This window comes from Crocuta crocuta, unplaced genomic scaffold (genome assembly GCF_008692635.1).
Source record: "Crocuta crocuta isolate KB4526 unplaced genomic scaffold, BGI_CrCroc_1.0 scaffold407, whole genome shotgun sequence".
NCBI classification, from domain to species: Eukaryota; Metazoa; Chordata; class Mammalia; order Carnivora; family Hyaenidae; genus Crocuta; species Crocuta crocuta.
Window position 1 is genome coordinate 3,080,482 of NW_027551557.1, and position 15,957 is coordinate 3,096,438.

Genomic DNA, 15,957 nt, shown 5'->3' on the forward strand with positions numbered 1-15,957 from the left:
CTTTCTCATGACTGAATAATATTCCATTGTTTACGTATATCACATTTTCTTTATCCATTCATTTATTGATGGACACTTAGATTGTTTTCAAGTCTTGGCTATTGTGAATAAGGCAACAGAGAACATGGGAGTGCAGATATCTCTTCAATTCCCTGTTTTCATTTCCTTTGGATATGCAACCAGAAGGAAGTTTGCTGGATCATGTAATAGTTCCACTATTAATTTTTAATTTTTGGAGGAACCTCCATATTAATTAACATTTTTTAAATATGAAAATGCTAAACTACTCCCTGATTCCTCAACTTCTTTTGGATAGAGGAGAGCAAATTCTCCCCATGGGTCCTTTCTCATTCTTTCCTGTGTCATCCACTCATGCCCCTCCCTTCATCCAAGTATTTCACAAATTCTGTACCAGGGAATACAGATAAATGGTAGACTAGAAAGACCTCTCAAACCTCATGATTTTGCAGAAAGGGTACAGGCAGTGGCAGTATAGTCTCTGAGAGGAAGTTTGGCATGCTCTGGAGAACACAGTGGCACCTTACCACCCAACTAAGCTCAGTGTGTGACATTGGCTCTCTGTCTCTCCTTCCCCTTCTGCTCTCCTCTCCCTTCTTCTCTCTCCTGTCTTGTGCTTTCCTCTTCCCCACTCCACAAGTGTTTCCTCTCTCTCTCTGTATCAGCATCATTTTACTTCTGGCCAGATATGCTTCCTAAATGTGGCCACCTGCCACCCCATATGCATATTCTCCCAGCTTGGTGACCCTGGCAGAAAGAAAACATCTTTTCCTCTGTGTATGTGTGAGTTCCATAAAGCATTCTAATGGACCCTTCTTAAACTACATGTCAATTGCTTGGACCTATCACTATTGGAGTGCAATGGGGCACTACTTGTGGCCTGGCCTGAACTATATTATTTTCCATGCAAGGGTGGGTGATTGTCAATTCCAGAGAAACACCTGGAATGGGAAACATCCACCACAAAGTTCACCACCATAGCCCTCACTCCTCTCTGAGTAATGTCTTGGTTTTCTGTTAAATCCCATTCCTCTAGCCACTAACATTCATGGGAGTAGGAGAGTGGAAAATACTCTGATACTGATACATGCACTCAGAAATTTATATTCTTATTCCACTTGGATCCTATTTGTATATCCTTGTATCCCTAGTGCCTGGCACATAGTAGGTATTTAATACATGTCTGTCAAATGAATGAATAATCGATACTATTGATTTGCTCTATTTCCCTGGAATGGTCCTTCTTTTTATCCCTAAATTTGCTGTTTTAAATCTGCTGGAAACTTTTGGACTCAGGTACTAGGAATGCAGTGGATAAGAGAAAGGGATGTAGATTCAGGCAGATGTGAGTTTGAATCTGAGTTCTGTCTCTTTCCAGCTGAGTGTCTGATACTTCTAACTGTACTGGGAAGATAATGTCTGCTTTGCATTGATAGCTTGATACTTAAATCAAGAAACTAGGCAAATTGCTTATGATTGTGACTGTTATGGTTTTAAAACATGTCTGCAAGTTCTTTTCACTCTTCCTGTCTATGAGATAGAGATTAGTTTTCCTCCCCCGGAGATGGGCTAGCCTCCACAACGGAAGTGACCCTGCATGAGTTTTCAGGCCCTCTCAGGTCACACACCTTTGGGACCCTGAACCGAATCTGAGAAGTCTGGCTACCTCAGGCTGCCAGGCTGGGGAAACCACACCAAGATAAAGAGACATGGAGCTCAGCCTCCTCCAGCCCACAGCTACCTATATCCTTTCAGCCTGGGCACCAGGCATGTAAGGAAATAATTTATCAGGATGACTCCAGACATGTTGTCGGCCTGATTGTCCAGCCACTATCTGGCTGAAACTGCATGCTCTCATGTATCAGGAACCACCTTGCTGAGCCCAGTCAACCCCCAGAGCCAGGTGGGATCATGGTGAAACCAGCCATGCTATTATGACACTAAGGTTGAATTGGTGTGATATAGAGTGATTTACAGATAATCAGAATTGTGATGGACACAGTATGTGGTCAGTCAATGGATTTTTTTTTTCCAGAGAGAAAGGAGATCTTTTTTTTTAAATTTATATCGAAGTTAGTTAGCATTTAGTGCAATAATGATTTCAGGAGTAGATTCCAGTGATTCATCCCCTACATAAAACACCTAGTGTTCACCCCGACAAGTGTTCCCTTGCCCATTTAGCGAGTCCTCCCACCAACCACCTCTCCAGCAACCCTCAGTTTGTTCTCCATATTTGAGAATCTCTTATGTTTTGTCCCCCTCCTTATTTTTATATTATTTTTGCTTCCCTTCTCTTATGTTCATCTGCTTTGCATCTTAAATTCCACATATGAGTAAAGTCATATGATATTTGTCTTTGTATAACTGACTAATTTCATTTAGCATACTATCCACATTGTTGCAAATGGCAAGATTTCATTCTTTTTGATGGACGAGTAATACTCCATTGTATGTATATACCACATCTTCTTTATCTTTCATCTGTTGATGGACATCTGGGCTCTTTTCCATACTTTAGCTATTGTCGATAGCGGTGGTATAAACATTAGGGTGCGTGTGCTCCTTTGAAACAGCACACCTGTATCCCTTGGATAAATACCTAGCAGTGCAATTGCTGGGTTGTAGGGTAGTTCTATTTTTAACTTTCTAAGTAATCTCCATACTGTTTTCCAGAGTAGCTGCCCCAACTTGCATTCCCACCAGCAGTGCAAAAGAGCTCCTCTTTCTCCACATCCTCACCAACATCTGTTGCCTGAGTTGCTCATTGCAGCCATTCTGACAGGTGTGAGGTGGTATCTCACTGTGGTTTTGATTTGTATTTCCCTGAGGATGAGTGCTGTTGAGCATTTGTTCGTGTGTCTGTTGGCCATCTGGATGTCTTCTTTGGAAAAGTGTTTATTCATGTCTTTTGCCCATTTCTTCACTGGATTTTATTTGTTTTTTGGGTGTTGAGTTTTATAAGTTCTTTATAGATTTTGGATATTAACCCTTTATCTGATATGCCTTCTCCCATTCCATTGGTCGCCTTTTAGTTTTGCTGATGGTTTCCTTTGCTGTACAGAAACTTTATCTTAATGAGGTCCTAATAGTTCATTTTTGCTTTTGTTTCCCTTGCCTCTGGAGACGTGTTGAGTAAGAAGTTGCTGCAGCCAAGGTCAAAGAGTTTTTTTCCTGCTTTCTCCTCTAGGATTTTGATGGCTTCCTGTCTTCCGTTCAGGAGTAAATGGCTATTTTGAAGCATAAATCTTAAACCTCATATCACTGCCTCAGAACATAACATATATTATGTACAAACCAAATGAGGCAAATGATATTAGAATTAGCTGTTTGAGAACAATCCACAATTGTTGTAAACAAACTAGAATTGACTTAATATTATGCATATTTGACATAAAGTAATATTTGTGAGACAGTGTTACCCAGTGGTTAGTGGTATAGATTTTTTTTTTTTGAAATAAACAAACCACTTGGTTTCAAAACTATTGTGTGATTTCAAAAGTGCAAGATCTTAGACAAGCTGCTTGTCCTCTGTAATACTCAGTTTTCCCATAAAACAGGAATTCTGAGGGTACCTTTGTAATAAGGATAAAATTGGAATAGTCACATAAATGTACTACACAGCTTGACAAACAGTGCCTGGTAAGTGTTAGCCATTATTATCCGGGGGATCCACAACCAAGCAAATGAGAGCTGCTGGACTTGTGAACCATGAAACACATTCCCAAAGAAGGCATTAGTTTAACACAGAGAGAGCCTTATGTGGAGATCACAGTCCACACATAAAAGGTGTGCTTGGTAAAACGGCCTGTAGAAGCGTAAGTTATCCGAAGGTAATCATTACCATTTGACAGCATGTTCTCCTTAGGCTTTCTATTAGAAAAGACTATTGTTGCTGCAGGTGCCATTCTTATTGTACCCTCTTCTTCCAGCAGCATCTTGTCTTCCTGCACTTCAGAAGGTCTTCGAGAAGTACATCAAAATGTTCATATTCCTGGCACAAAATTGTATGCCGATGTTGCAATTCTTTCGCTTAAATTAGTGACATCAGAGCCACAGAACATTAATTTTTAGGATTCCGTCCTGCAAGCATAGATTATAAAGCCGTCTCTATTCAAGTGATGCTTAAGATTTTAAGTGGCCCTCTGTTCTGTGTTGTTTAGAAGTTCTCCTATGCCTCATCGGGAGAACGGAGGAATGCAGGAATATTGGCGTTCATTCAGTGTTTTGATCTCGAGCTATACACAGGTATTTGGTAAGATGACAGCTGCATATCTCCAAGTGGAATCCATTTTTAAGTGATTTGTCTGTTTTCAAGCCTTGCTTCTTATTTTTTTCGCTGAAGAGTTGTCCCACTTATACAGACAAAAATAATGCTACTATTGAAAACTGACAGAGTAGATGAACAAAGGGAAGTCACTTAACAAAGGGAAGCCCCAGGAGCTGGCCTCCCCTTCCCATCTCTGCCTCCAATTCTTTCTATGACTTTGAAAAAAAATAACCCTCTGTCCCTGTTTTGCTGCCTTTGTCTTCTTAGTGTATCAAATGGGAACAATGGCCTCTCTACTGTGAGTAGATAGGCGTTGCTGCCCTGGAATGAAAGCTTTAGGAACGCAGGTGTTTCTGTGATCATTTTATAAGCAAAGCACATGTCGTGTTCCTCAAGGCAGAAATTATATTTCACCTATGACTAGACACAGGACAGAAGTTATTTTATTTTCTCCTATTTCAGGAGACAGCTTTTTAAATGCTTCTTAATGGGAAACATGTAAAAGGTGAATAAAAGTTTGAAAACAGGAGCAGCTGGGTGGCTCAGTCACTTGAGCGTCCAGCTTCAGCTCAGGTCATGATCTCACAGTTCGCGAGTTCAAGCCCCACATCGAGCACACTGCTGTCAGCAGCGTGAAGCCTGCTTCAGATCCTCTGTCCCCCTTTCTCTCTGTTCCTCCCCTGCTTGCACACTCTCTCTCAGAAATAAATTTAAAACAATTTTTTTAAAGTTTGAAAACAAAGCAATAGGGGTCTCTAAATTTTTAAGGCTAGGAATATATAAGGAAATTTTGAAGATGAATGTTTTTGATGTATGAATCTGACCTCCTTGTATGAATATCAAGCCAAAAAGAGTGGAGGGAAAATGTCTTACACACGGACAACATGCATTAAGTAGACAAGACCTGTGTGCAAAATTCTTGCTTTATACTTTGTCGAGCATAATAGTAACAGACTTCATTCTCACAATACCAGCATCAGACAAGGCATATGCTCATCTGAGAATATGATACAAGCAATGTCTTTTTCTTCATGGTCCACAGTGCTCTGGCTCAAGAAAATGACAGTGGAGGGGCAACTGGGTGGCTCAGTTGGTTACACATCTAACTTCAGCTCAGGTCATGATCTCACAGTTCATGACTTCCAGCCCCACATCTGGCTCTGTACTGAGAGCTCAGAGCCTGGAGCCTGCTTCTTTCTGATTCTGTGTCTCCCTCTCTCTCTACCCTTCCCCATTCATGCTCTGTCTGTATCTGTTTCTCAAAAATAAATAAATATTTAAAAAATAAAAAGAAAATGACAGTGGAAACTGTGTTGAGTTTGAATTTCAAATTGTGTCAAAGCATGGGTTTCTTTTCTGTACAGAGGGGATTGCCATGGAGGGCCTCAGTTTTATGTTGGAGAAAACTGAGGAAAAAAATGCTTTTGGTGGACAGGAACTATAAATATGATCGTAAATGGACTTTGGAATCTGTATTTTTATCTCACCACTGATACAGAATAAAAAGGATAAAGAAAATTTATATATATATATATACATACATACACCCATATATACTTAGACAACTAGTTTGTCCAAACATTGTCAATTGTCTTTTTAGTTACTAAGTTGTTTTACAAATAGTAATAATAGTAAATATAGCAGTAGGGCTTACTATGTGTCAGGAACTGTTCTAATCACTGCACACACATACATTGATTAACTCCTCAAAACAACCTTCTGTTGATAAGATAATGAGATGTGAAGTACTTAAACAAATTTTCCAAGGTCTCAGAATGTGGTTTGAACCCCAGCATTCTGGTTCCAGAGTCTGTTCTCTTAATCACTGTAGATATATTGACAAAGTTTTCATTATAAATCTTTGAAACAGATGAGTCACATATTATAAACTGCTATATTCAGTAGATCATTCAATAGATTTTTTTTAGATGTCTGAACATAATGACCAGATGAAACCTCCCAATAATATAGGAATTCATTCATGTGATAATTAAATCCTTATTAACTACAGTTTTGAGCCCTGAAGATGTCATAGCAAACAAGACTTCCTTTCAACTCTTAAAGGGGCTCAGTCTTTCAGGGAGTATGGATAGATAAACTAAAGATTAAAACACAGTTCTAAGTGTCAGGAGGGCACATCATGGGAGTACAAAGGAGAGGCTCTTGATTCTGACTTTTTTGTGAGAAGAAAATCAAGGAAGACTTCTTGAAGGAGGTGACCCTCGAGAGATCCTGGGAAGATAAGACTTTAACTCATGGAACAGAAGCTGAAGGGCGGCAAGTTTTGGAAAAGTGAAAAATAAAAGTCTAGATAAAGAAAGCAGCACATGGATCAGGCACATCTGATTCACATATATTAAAAAAAGAAGTTAAAATGTTTTGAACATTTGGAATATGTGTACCCATTACTTTAATTGGATTCAATAAAGTTAACAACCATTACCTTCTCATTTTGGTGGGGCATAGGAATAGTAAGGATTATGAAATGGCGATGACTTTTTCCTTACCTATTTTTAGACTATAGCACTTTAAGATGTGAAGTAAATCCATGTGTGTGTGTGCCCACAAGTGAATTATTCCAGATCTATGGGAATTTAACACCATTTTATTTATTTATTTACTTATTATTATTTTGCAGAGGGAAACAACATTTACTGTGGTGATTCTGTGGAATATTTTTATTTTTTTATTTTTATTTTTTATTTAAATGCAAGTTAGTTAACATATAGTGTAATAATGGTTTCAGTAGTAGAATTTAGTGATTCATCACTTACATAAAACACCCAGTGCTCATCCCAACAAGCGCCCTCCTTAATGCCCCTCATCCATTTGGCCCATCCCCCCACCCACCACCTCTTCAGCAACCCTCAGTCTGTTCTCTGCATTTTAAGAGTATCTTATGGTTTGCTTCCCTCCTTGTTTTTATATTGTGTTTGCTTCCCTTCCCTTATGTAACACCATTTTAAAACCATACTAACCTGTGAAACTAAAACCCAATTTTTAAGGCCAAAACTCAGTATGTATAAATATATATACTTTTATTTATCAGTTAAAGGTATTCCTCCCCAATATAACTCACATATATATTCTTTTTTACACCATGAAAGGAACATCCATCATGTCTCTATGCAACCAACACTAAACAAAAAATGCTAGTAATGTGTTTTTTGTTTCAGTTACATAAGTGGATGTTCTATTTTGCAATAAACAAAAGACCACATTGATAGAAAAACTGCAGAGAACATTTTGTGAATGTTGAAAGAATGCTTTTAGAAGTTGTAGCAGAGGCCATCAAATGCATCCTGTGTCTTTCTTTTCTGTTGTAAAAAGACCACCAACACCAGCAAGAACTAAAAGACATTTGAGACTGTGCTGGTCACCGGAGGTGGAATCTCTCTTTGTCTTGGTCAGGGGGGCCAAGACACTAAACAGAAACCCCAAGAGCTGCATCTCATAGGTGTGAAAGTACAGGTTTTCTCACCCACCGTGGGGCAGGTATTCATTTAACCTGACATTGTCTACCTCAAATTAACATGAATGTTTAGAATGATGTTATTCCTTTTGACCCGGTGTTTAAAGGAGACGTCTTCACTTCCTAAAGCCACTAAGATGTTATCTGGGGTTTTTTTTTAACTGCTTGACTTTTTTTTCTCTTTTTTGATAGAGAGAGCTCATGAAAGCCGGGGAGGGGCAGAAGGCAAGAGAGAATCCCACGTAGGCTCTGCACTGTCAGTGTGCAGCCCGACTCCACACTCCACCCTACAATCGTGAGTTCATGATCTAAGCCAAAATCAAGAGTAAGACACTCGGCCAAATGAGCCACCCAGGTGCCCCACTGCTTGATAATTTAGACATAAAGTACCAAGCAGTGTAGCTACTGAATAATGCTCATAGAAATATATATTTCAATGTAGCTACTATATTTCTCCACTCTGAAGGATGTTTTGGCAATCTTGTTTTAGTATTTCCACCCAGCTTTCACCTAGACAGAGCAACATGGCATGTAATTTTGGGGCACTCTACATAATTTATTAAAAAGAAATGCAAGGGCACCTGGGTGGCTCAGTCAGGTTAGCATCTGACTTCAGCTCAGGTCATGATCTCATGGTTTGGGGATTCGAGCCCCATGTCGGGCTCTGTGCTGACAGCTAGCTAGAGCCTGGAGCCTGTTTCAGATTCTGTATCTCCCTCTCTCTGACCCTCCACTGTTCATGCTGTTTCTCTCTCTCTCTCAGAAATAAATAAAACATCAAGAAAAAATTAAAAAAAGAAATACAAAAAATTTAAGAAAGTGAAAGAAATCATGACCAGTAACCAGTGTTTTCCATAGGCTGAATTCCACTAAAGTCACTATAAATATTAAAACTGTGGTTTCATTTTAGTATTTATTATTATGAATAATCAAATTGTGAGTGAAAGCTCAAAGGTGCGAAGAGCAAATGGGAAACTAAATTTTACATTGTGGAAATATTGTTAGAATGAAATGGAAGCTTTTTTGAAGAGAGATAGTTATATTTATGCAACACTGAAAGATACTCTGAAATGTTAACATGACTGTTTTCGTTTTCTGCCAAGATTCCTGTCTCAAAATAAAGTTCCAGGTACACCGCAACTGGTCAGACCAGATCCTGTTACAGCAGAATTCTGGGTCTGTGACTTCGGGGTTATTCACAGGCCATTATTCACCCTTTAACTGAATGCAATAGTGCCTCATTTATTCCACATCTCTGGAGAAATGAAATCCTCCCTTCAACGACAAAACTTTTTTTTTCTTTTTTTACCATGTTAGTCTACCATTTGGAAATTCAGTGGCTCTACATTACTTTGAAGTAAAAAAGTCATATTCTTTATGTAGCCTGTAATGATCCCCCTCACTGTCTTTCTAGAATCTTCTCTACCATCTTGAAAATCTATGCTCCCGCCATACAATTAAGTGTTTCATGACTGTGTCTTTTACTCTTCCTGGCCCCTCTTGCTGACATTTGCCCCTCCTCACTCCTTTGAGCAATCCTATGGGATCCTAAGACCTCTTCTGCCTGCGCAGTCCTGTGTTTGTTTTCCTGTCCTTTCCCTTGTCATCAGTTTTGCTCTTCGCTTCCTCCAGGACACTGGAAGCAAAATTAGAACTTGCCTCAGAATCACCCAGAGGGCATGTTGAACTCCAGAAGATTGGGCCCCACCTCCAGAATTTCTAATCCTGTAGGTGAGAGCTAGATAAATGCTTTGCATTTTTTTTTCAATAGTTATTTATTTTGGGGAGAGTGCAAGTGGAGGGGGGCAGAGAGAGGAAGGACAGAGGATCTGAAGTGGGCTCTGTGCTGACAGGTTGACAGCAGCAGCAAGCCCGATGTAGGGCTCAGACTCACCAACCAGGAGATCATGATCTGAGCCCTGGTTCCCCAGGAGCTTTGCATTTCTAACAAGTCCTCGGGGCATGCCGATGTTGTTGGTCCTGGAATCAGACTCAGAGAACCACTGCTCCAGGAAATCATTTTCCCTTTTAATGGCTCTTTCAAATTTCCAGAAGACTTTAAAGCCAGAGAACTAATCTTATTAGAGCACACAACTAGAAAGAAATGTCCACTAAAAGAGGGTCCAAAGAGATTTCATGGAAGATAAGTGAGTTTTGGTTTATGAACTTTCTGACATTCATTTTGGTTTCTCAGCCTCTCCTCTGGGTGGTTCAAGTTAGGTAATAAATGACCTCCAGATAAGTGAGCTCTTATTCCACCTTCAGTTCTAGTTTTTGTGGACTGTCAGCTTCAAACTTACGTAGTTTTCGACCATGCAACCATGTTCAGCGGGACATCTTTGAGCAAATGTTCTCAAACTTTCCTGTGTGTAAAAATGTCCTGAGGAATCTTATCAAAAATGCAAATTCTGGAACACCAGCCAGGAACTCAACAGTGGGGAAACAGGGAGATGTTCTGGGTGGCTTCTTGGCCTAACAATGCAGTCCCTGTTCAGCAATTGCTTCCTCAAGAGAAAGCTTGGCAGAATGTAATCATTCTAGGGGGTTTCCTTTCCAGTTACCTTCCTTTAGGCTTCTCATTCTCCAAGTTCATGCTCTCCAAGGAAATCAAAGAGGCCTTCAGTCTTATCAGATAACAAACATCTCATTTTCTTGGCACCACCCAAGAACACACAAATGCCAGACTTCTAGACTTTCATAAATGAAAGATTCTCAAACCTAGAAAATCCTTTCCAGGGAGAGAGAGAGAGAGAAGAAAGAAAGAAGGAAGGAAGGAAGGAAGGAAGGAAGGAGAGGAAAGAAAGGGAAAGAGAGAAGGAGGGAGGGAGGAAGAAAAGAAGAAGCAAAGAAGCAAGCTTTTTCAATTATATTTTTTTAACCCAAGTGCCTATGCATTTTGAAGTTAATTGCATTTACTTTCTATATCACACATTTCTGGTTTTAAGCAAACTTTTGTAAAATAAAGGCAAAAAGCAATAGGCTTGTCCGTCCCCAGGATATACACATTTTGAAAGTCTCTTTTGTGTTAAAACTGTATAATGGTTTCTAGTCTCAAAGTGTAAGTACCTTGGGGAACAAACACAATGTATTCAATCTATTCACCACCTTAAAATCAAATTTAAAATAAGAAAGCACAACTTTATTAGCATGGAGTGAAACATTGTCTAGACAGCTTCCTTCGGGCAGAATAAACAGTGGTCAGCTGGATGCTTTGCCCTTTGGGAAATGGGCAGCCGTAGTCAGCTGAGGGTTCCAGGAGTAGGGGAGGGGGCTGGGGAGAATCTCCATACCTTGGCCCAGCAGCAGACCAAGGTCCAGATGACCATGCTCCTCTAGGTCCCATAATGGGAACAATCAATACCTTCTGGTCTAATGACACTCTTCTATCCCTGGAGCTAGAGGATCCAGAGAGTACATTCATTCTTCATTCTAGGTGAACTAGTGGAACTTTGGGTCAGTGCTCCAATCTGCCTCGTGCACAGTCCTGCCCAGCCCCGTGAACAGCCAATCCATTAGTCTAGTTGCTCAGGGCAAAATAATTCCACTCATCTTTGCCTCATCTCTCTTATAGCCCATGGCCAATCCATTAGCTAATGCTGTTGGCATTACCTCTAAAACCAGAATTTGTTCATTCGCACCACATTCCCTGCTGTGTTCCAAGTCACCACCACCCCTTGCATGGATCTTTGGAATAGCTTCCTGCACAGTCCTTCTACATCTTCCCTTGGTCTACAGCACTCTTAACAGGGCAGCCAGAGTGAGCCTTTGACAACATGAATCAGATCATGTCACAGTTCTCTGTTCAAAAGCCTCTAGTAATTCCCATCAGTCTTTTTAAAAAAATTACCAGGTTTTACAGGGTCCACTTTCCACTGCCCACCCTTCCCATATACCACATTACTTTTTTTTTTTTTTTTGAGAGAGAGATAGAGACAGCATGAGCAGGGGAGGGTCAGAGAGAGAGGGAGACACAGAATCCGAAGGAGGCTCCAGGCTCCAAGCTAGCTGTCAGCACAGAGCCCGATGTGGGGCTCGAACCCACGAACCGTGAGATCATGACCTGCGCTGAAGTCGGGTGCTTAACCGACTAAGCCACCCAGGCGCCCCACCACATTACTTTTTTAACCCCCTTATTCATCATCCCTCCACTTGTTCCCTCCTACAACAAAGGCATACTGGCATCTAGAAGTTTCTGTGGCATTCCAGGCATGATCTCACCTTGGGGCCTTTGCCTAGAGTGTGCTGTCCCAGATATCTACATGGCTAACTTCTAGCCTCAGCAAGTCCTTACTCAAATGTCACCTTATTGCCCAATCTCCCTATTTAAATAACAGCTCCCCTGCTTCAGCCTTCAATCTTCTTATCGTCCTCTTGATTTATTTATTTCCCTTAGCCACCGTCCAACACACTAAAAATTTTACTCATATTTTCATTGTGTGTTTTCCCAGTAGAATGTAAGCACCATAAAAACAGTGATTTGTGCCTGGTGGGCTCACATGTTGACACCCAGTACCTCGCATAGTGCCTGGCATCTTTGTGGCCCAATGAATATTTAAAGGAATATTGCTACTCACCAGACACTCAGCTAGTTACTATGCTGGGTCCTGAGCATAGATAAATCAGCAAGGCAGACAAGGCCCCTGCTGTTTAGGGTTTAAAGTTTAGAGTTGAACTGTCTAATATGATAGTCTCCAGTCATGTGTGGCTATTTAAAATAGTTAAAATTAGGGGCGCCTGGGTGGCTTAGTCGGTTAAGCGTCCGACTTTTGCTTAGGTCATGATCTCACGGTTCGTGGGTTCGAGCCCCGCATCGGGCTCTGTGCTGACTGCCAGCTCAGAGCCTGGAGCCTGTTTCAGAGTCTGTGTCTCCTTCTCTCTCTGACCCTCCCCTGCTCACGCTGTCTCTCTCTCTCTCCTAGAAATAAATAAAAATATTAAAAATAGATAAATAAAATAAAATAGTTAAAATTAATGAAAATAGAAGATTCAGCTTTTCAGTCACATTAGCCACCCTTCACGTGCTCAAGAGTCTCATGTGGCTTCCATGTTGGACAGACCAGATGTAGAGCACCTCCATGATCATAGAAAGTTCTATCGTATAGTGCTAAGAGAGTTTTTCTCTCTTGAAAAATAATTTAGGGTTTATCTACTCCAATTTGCTCCTTTACAGGTGAGGAAATGAGGGTCAAGAAAACAGGGACTTGACAGAGACCACACAGCTCCTATGGAAAGAAATCCAGGACTGAATCCAGTCTTCTGATGTCCAGGCTAATGTGCAGAGTAAACATGCTATTAAAGTGCTATCTACTTCTCTTGACAAATCAAACTATAAAACCAACAGACAAAACAAAAAAGCCTTCTTTTTTGCCTTATGATGTGAATATATTCAATTAGAAAGACAGAAAGAAACTATTATCATTTATCTCTTTTTTTCCCCATTATTTCTTGAATCGTTTTCCTACTTGGGAAGTAGCAGCTGCTTACGTTCCCTCAGGCCACGGCAGCTGCAATATGGCAGAGCAGTCCTCATACCTGGACATGCCTTGTTTCTTGCCCATTTTCGAATCTCACTTATTTCTCCCTCCTACCCTTTACAGGCACTACCTACTCTTCCTAATTTGGGGACCTCAAATTAGCCAGAGTTCATTTCTGTTGCTTGTAGCCAAAAATTCTGACTTATAAAATGCACCATTCACATTAAAATCCATTTGATTTTAAATGAGTGCTTCCTATATTTCTGTCTAGACTGAACCTTCAACATCAGGCCATCCCTCTGGCTTGCATGGAAGCTACAGCTCATAGTTGAACAGTAGCTATAGAAGATAGACTGCTCAGACCACTCCCACCACTACCAGGTTCTCATTCTTTTAGAGAAGTTAGCGGATTCAATAGAGTATGGGTTCAATAATGAAGAAAGGCAAAATGTAACCATTTCCAGATTCTTGGGTCACTCTAGCTTTGGAAAGCCCTTCAGAAAAATACTTGGAAAGCTGAGGCTTGAAGTGTTCTGGCGCTTCAGAAGTTCTGATGATAAATACTTCATTGTGATTCGTACAAAGTTAGCCATCAGTAACTGTAAGTTATTCTTATCCACTCAGGGAATTTTTCTGAAGGGAAAACGCAGTTATGTTGAGCTGTCAAAGAACTTTCCAAGTTTGAGAACATCCAGAGTGAAATTGTTCATGGAAATTTAGGAATAAAATAGCTTTCAATATGAATTTACCATATTTAATTTCCATTCCTCAAATGATTGGGCATTTGATTTTTTCTAAAACAAAAGAGTCTATATCAACCACATTGACCTAATTGATATCTATAATCACCTTACCCAATAACTGCTAAATACACATTCTTTTCAAGTACAAGCAGTAAATTCATCAAGATAGATCAACTGCTGTGGCATGAAGAAAGCTTTCTATGACTTTCAAGAGTTTGAAATCCTATGGAATTAGATTAATAACTTAAGATAGCTAGAAAAATATTAAGTGTTTGGAAATTAAATAACACACTTACAAATAACCCATAGGCCAAAGGAGAATCACTGGATATCAGAAAATTTCCAACTGAATGATAAAAGTGGAAGTCTAAGGGAATTCAAGTGGAAGAATTTTTTAATATTGTACTCCAAAATAATACCAATAATTAAAACTTACCTCAAGTTTGTATAGCACTTCACAGTTTACACATATTCTGACATTTCATCTGAACAGCCACCGTAGGAAAGATGTTAACATACACAGATAGGACATTAAACATCTCCACACTTTCAAGAAGTTGTAAAGAGGCCTGTTGGTCTACTGGTTGACTTATGGATCTGGGTCCCTACTGTGGCTTCCAACTTGGCCCCATGGTCTCCCCCAGTCAGCCTCCACTGTCTCTGTACCTGTGCCTATTCTGTTGCTTCCCTTGCAATACATAATAATGCTCAAAAACACTTGTGCATGGGGGGCACCTGAGTGGCTTAGTCGGTTAATCATCTGATTAACTTGATTTCAGCTCAGGTCTTGATCTCGGGGTTCCAAGTTCAAGCCCTGCATTGGACTTCACGCTGTGGGTAGAGCCTACTTAGGAAAAAAAAAAAAAAAACACTTGCGGATGGACTCATATGTGTATCTGTTTGTTGGATAGTTTAAATCAAAGTTAGCTGTGATTTACCCTTAGTAAATGGGCCAGCATACAACAATAGTCTCATGTGGCTAATGGCTTCCATGTTGGATAGACCAGAGGTAGAGCATTTCCATCATTGTAGAAGGTTCTACTGGATACTGTTGACATTTTATCTTTTGATGGCTAATTCAGTCCAAGCACAGCGCTTTTCCATGACAGAAGGATCTTGCTATTTGAATATATTTGGGACTGAAAAACTTAATTCCACTCAAAATAGTGTCCAAATTTTCACAGGAGGTAATGAAGAAAGGTTTTAATACTGCAGTAAGCCAGGAATATCTAGAGAAGAGAAGCTGTACTTCCTGAGACCACTACAGCTTGACTCCAGTCCATCCTTTAAACCTTACACAGTGAGGTCTCTAAAGCCCCAGTGTGATTGCTTGCTCACTCCTCACTTTAAAATCTTTCAGGTACCCTGCCTTCCACTTTGCTTTTGAGATAAAGTCCAAATCTTCGTCAAGGTTTACAAGGGTATCCCTTCATGGTCTGGCCTCTGTTTGCCTCTCTGTGACCTTCCACTGCCTTCACTTTATACTCCAGCTGGATCAGGACCCTCTTGCACTTCCATGTACAAAACACCCTCTTGGAAACCTCAGTGCCTTTGCATGTTCTACCCACCTTGTCCACCTTCTTCTTCCAATTACCACCCACTTTACCAGACTAGCTCTTTCAGGTCTCAGCTTGGTGTTGTCCATGTTCTGTGTCACACTACATAATGTACTTTTCACTCACTTCCTCTTGGCATCACACCATATTACCATAGTCTGTATAGTAATACGTACCACTTTGTGAACTCCTTTAGGAGGTGTGATTGACCACTGTTTACCTTTACAATCTCATATTATGGTCATGGACAACATATTCAATAAGTAATTGTTGAATGAATAAATGAATAAATTATTGAATGGTATTGGCACTATGTATGATAGGAAACATGTGAAACTGAGGTCAATACAACGTAATATGTAATAAATTCTAAACTAGATGAAGTTAGCTTCCAACTTGTATTCTGTGAGAAATATGTGCAGTAAGC